Here is a 5,573-nt window from a genome sequence, read left to right on the forward strand (position 1 = left end):
TCTTCCAACCCAGTCAATGTACAGATACCTCAATGACAAAAAAAATCTCTCCATAGCTCCCTAATCTCTTTCTAGTGATAATTGCTTCCACTAGAGTACCCCAGAATGCTCCCCCCCACCCCTGCATACACTGGTGGGCTTAAAATGTAAAATGCACTAGTGAGATTTCACAGAATTGACTTTTATAGACTTCAAAAAGAGGACAGGACAATTAATGTCCTTAAACTATGGAACTATCCAACTGGGCACTCATAGTAATTAAATCATAGAATGATTTTAATAATTAAGTTAAATATGTAGATATGAATTATCTGTGATCTGGCATAGGTAGCTTTGATTACTAGTACTAATTTTCAAGTCTCAAGTCCAGTCCCTTCCCTTCTACAGATTCCTTCTTGCTCATGACATCAAGAAGTGATTTCTCTCTAAGTTGCTAGAGAGCTTTATATTTTACTTTCATTCTTCTGTTTTTTATTTGTTTACTTCTCTTCTTTTATCTGCTGCAAAAGAAAACTGTAGAAGACTGTTGGAGTACAGTCAAAGTTTGGGAACTTGAAAGTTTCTACTGATGACACTAGACTTACATATTCTTAACTTTCCATCCCAGAAACCGAATTTTCTCAATTGGGTTTAGGGAAATAATTGAAAAAAAATGTTTAAAACAGCTGTGTACTCAGTTACAGAAAACAAAGGAAATGGGGTCTGTATATTCATAAGCCATCATAACTTGTAGTAGCAGAATTCTCAACTATTTAATTTAATACTGCTATATGGAAAACATTGTGGTTAAATTTTCATTTACCTGGACTTAAAACTATTAAAAAGTGTTCATAACATGAACAATCAATGGTATTTATGTTAATCTAAAATTTCAAATTGTGTCACTTAAATATTTGACTAATGATCTGTTATGAATTTTAATAATCTTTCACAGTCTTTACAATCCTCACAGTCTTTACAATGAAAGCTCTCATTTTCAAGTGCATACTGACTTAGAAAATATTATCAGTGTCCTTCTTACCTTCCCTAGAACTTCCTTGGATCAGTGCTAAGGAGGACCCTGATGTATTTTGGAAGTAGAATTCATCTGCATTACTAGGAATTATGTTTTGACTAACTGCCTCTAGGAGACTTTGTAGTCAACCTACTTAAAAAGTCTCTGACAAAAGTCTATTGAAAATAAGATTAAAAGGAGGCTTCTTCAATAAGTGGTGTGGGACAGGTTCACTACTTTTCTTGGTTTTCAAAAGGTCATCCACACAGTAGGTAAACAGTGAAAGTTAAAGTAATTAGTTATCAGTGCTACTAAAGTGTCAAACTCTAATGGAGCTGGAGAACTCCCGATGTGACAAAGATATCCTGGAGTTTTAAAGTCTGTACTGAAGGTTCTCTGAAGGCAGACGTCTCTTTCTTCATCAACTAGAGCACATTGTATCATGTGCAATTATGCACAAATAAGCAGAATGAAATTGCGAGCTTTGATCAAACGAAATTTTAATAAGAGAGGTAAATACATATATATTTCTAATGATTATCATAAAAATTTTCAAGGACTAAGCTTAATAATGTCTCAGATGTTTTAGTTGCTTATTCATTTTATCTTTTCTCTGCCTTTCTCTTTTCATTTGATTAGAAACTAAACATTGTTATGGTTATCTTCTTTTGGCACAATTCTCTTTAGACCCAACCTAAAGAGATAGAACATTATTTTTCAGTCTTCATAGCCTTGACACTTTTTAAAAAAATAGTAATACCTGAACTCTCTGATGATTTTATTACTTCCAATTGATAATAAGATTCTGTAACTGAGTGAATGGACAGTTACTTGAGAAATGTTACTTCTTTGTTAGTTTTTTGCTTAGGTAGGAGCACTTAAACATTTACTTAACTAATGATGAAATAAATAAAAATATACTTGTTTGAACTTCTGAAAATACTTCCTTTAAAAAAAAGAGAGAGAAGAAAAGATAGTGGTGAAATGATGTTTGTTGTAGACCCCAGATTTTGTTGTCAAAGGAATATGAAGGTGGAACATGATCATTTGCAAAAGAAATTATCAAAGATAAAATTACAGAAAGGTTGAAAGGAGAATTTGAATTTTTGATATCATGAAATAATCATTGGACTTCCATATGTCAAGATTTCTGATCAAGAGTGCAAATGTTTCTTCTATGTAAGACATCCTTGTTATAACAGTATCCTTCATTTAAAAATTAAAGCTTATAAAATCCCATCATTTATTTATTTCTTTAATAATTAGTACTGGTCTACTGGTTGTAGACAGTTTTGAAATGTTGGAACCAACAGTAATGTCAGATGTGATCGAATAAGGATGAGGAAAGTAAGGGTTATACTGCTACAGGTTGAAGGACCCTGACCATGCAGAGCCCTATACACCAGATGAGAGATTGGCCTGTACTTTGTGTGAGTGAGCAAGCAGTGAACGCTTTCATCAGAACATTATGATTTGTATTGTCTTTACAACAAGATCATGGCCAATGTCCTTTTCAATCAATCAGAAGTGAGAAAAGTGGGCTACTTTTTATAGTAATTGTGGTAAAAAAAAAGATGCCTTGGAAAGGTAGATGAATAAAGATAGTGAGAGATCTGATTTTTAATACTATTTAAGAATATGGTCAATAATGTTGGCATCATATTAAAATATATGTGTACCCTTTTAGATAATCAAATCCCTAGATTGGATAAAAATGAATATATCAATTTTCTCTATTTTCCTAATATTTATGTTAATCTAAACTACTACCCTATAGAAAGTAGAAAAACCAGTTTCCATGTGAAGTATGATCCCATTTCCAGTTTTCCTGCTTCACCTAACAAACATGATTAAAAACAGACATACCAACCAATTATTTTTTGTGTGTGGTACTGGGGTAGTGAATATGCTAGGACACTCTACTGAGCTATAACCCCAGCCCTAACCTCTTATTTTTTAATCCAGTGTGTTCATAATCCATTTTATTAATTTCTCTCACCTTCTACTCTAATGAAAACATTTTGATTACATGCATAAGCTCATAGTATATATTTCAAAATCATTTCCAAATTTAAAAGATTAATCATTCAATATTCTTCTGATTTTACCTTTGGGTTTAGAAAAATTTCCCCATGTTTTTATTCAAGAATCAACAGCCACTCACTCCATTTCACATTGGAATAAATATTTATTATGTTTTAGTTTTATCCTAAATTTGAAATTTTCTAATCATAAATCTGTGGTTTTCAAAGTTATTTTATGCCATTTATAGATGCAATATGAACTATTTCAATCAAGTGAATTACTATATCCACCACATCAAATACTTATCACTTTGAATAATAAGGACATTTGAAATCACTGTCTTTTGTTTTTATATTCTTTTTATTTTATTAGAAAGGTTATGTACAGAAAGGTTACATAAGTTAAGAAATGAGTATAGTTCTTGTAGATCAGTGTTACCCTCTCCCTTGTTTTCTCCCACTTTTCCTCCCCCTCCTCGACTCATTAACAACTTTGTGTGCAATGTTGTACAATAGTTCTAAAGAAAATTCCTCTGTCTTGTGGACTTCAAATGCCTTCCTACAATCCCCATTTCCTTTATATCTAGGGTGTATGATAAGCACTGTCCTGTTCTATGGGTCCATGTGTTCTAGTGTTTTAGATTCCTGACAGAGGCCAGGACATGTAGTATCTGTCTGTTAATCTGGGTTATATGACTAACAAAAACTGTCTAATACATATGAGTCTGAAACAACAGAATTTTCTTTTGAAGAGTAAACAAGATTTTTATTGTTTGCAAATATATATGTGTATGTACATATATGTGTGCATATGTATGCACGTGTGTGCGTATATGTATGTGTGTGTATAAACCATTCTTTACCATGGACATGTACCTTTTTCACAAAAATTTGGCTCTCAAGAATAGTGCTATATTGACTGTTGAAGGACAAATATTATTTGCTGACCAAACTAGTATCAAGTATTTTAGGTAAATAACTTGGTAGATCATGTAGTCATTCTATTTCTAAGTTTTTGAAGAACCTCCATATGGTTTTCTGTAATAGCTTACTAATTTACACCTCTGCCATCAGTATATCACAATTTTCTTTTCTTTACATAATATAATCATTTGCTTTGTGATTTGTTAGAATATGTTTAAGTACAAAACATTTCATTAAAATATAGGGTATTATGTCAAATGTAGATTTTTCAGAGCTTCAATATCAGACAAGCTAATCAATAGCTAGTAACCTTAAGCAGGGAATTTAAATTTTACTTAATTACATAACAAATCCTGTCTTTATAGGGCTAAAAGGGTTTTGCCTATATACATCATCTTATGCTTGTTGTTCACAATAAATACCCTTAACAGAAACACTAACCTCTCAAGGAATAGGTCAAAATATACAGAGTTGTATTTAACTCTGAATCAGTGGTTTTCCTTAGACAATAAATCATGTTATCTTCAAAAGCTAATTTTTTTACAAAAATGAAAGTGAAACAGGAAGGACAAAACTAATACCTATACAAGACTCCCTGAAAACCTTATTATTAGCAACTGTGAAATAAAACCATTTTCAATGCTTTTTGTACCTGAGAAGAATTTTTAGCCTCTTTGTATTCCTTGTAAGAATCTCTAATAGAAAGTGGATGTCTTTCATTGTGTCTGAACAGTCTTTAAGAAATGACTCAATTCTTCTTACATGGGCTGGCAAGAACAAATAATGAGTTAAGGTCTTGTTTGGAAAAGAACTCAGGAAGTATCTTGACTTTAAATCTTCTGGGAATTTTATTTTTAGGTGTTATAGTTATTAACATTGGTATGGTTTGGAAATGAGTCATTTCTACAATTAAAACTTGAATATGCATTTAAAGCTAACCCAGGCCAAAAAAATCCTGACATTATTTTTTAATATATATTTTTATTATAAAGATACTGTACAAAGGGGTTACAGTTACAGGAGCTGGGTAATGAGTCCATTTCCTATTGTGCATTGTTACCGCCTCCTTTGTTTTCCCCCTAAGATTCCTTTCCTCTCCACCTCCCAACTCCTCCCTCGGAACTTGTAAAGTTCCTTTTCAACATAGTGTCTTGTACATCTAATTGTTACAATGCGTCATTCTGTATCATTTCAGCATTGTGTTATTTGCTTTCCCCTTCCCAAATTAGAAAAAAATATATATGCAAGATGCAGGACACCAGAATCAAATGCAGAGTACCCAAATTTATGCAAGAAACACTATTTTCCCTAAAATCACACATACATCCAAAGATATTAATTGTTGGAAACTTTAACATACCACTATCCCCACTGGATAGATCAACCCAGCAAATACTCAACAGAGAAAGCTCAGACTTAAATGACTGCATAGATCAACAGACATCTTCCGTGACATTCTCACTTCCAATTAACCACCAGAAAACCAGTAGTGGCACTATGGCTCAAAGTGGGAGAGCACTAACCTTGCAGTGAAAAAGCTCCCAGACAGTGTCCAGCTCCACAACCAAAAACAAAAACAAAAAAAAACAAAAACAAAACACCACCCCAACAAAACCCTTGAATATGCAACC

This window comes from Dipodomys spectabilis, unplaced genomic scaffold, assembly GCF_019054845.1.
Source record: "Dipodomys spectabilis isolate Male_0828 unplaced genomic scaffold, ASM1905484v1 ptg000783l, whole genome shotgun sequence".
Lineage (NCBI taxonomy): Eukaryota > Metazoa > Chordata > Mammalia > Rodentia > Heteromyidae > Dipodomys > Dipodomys spectabilis.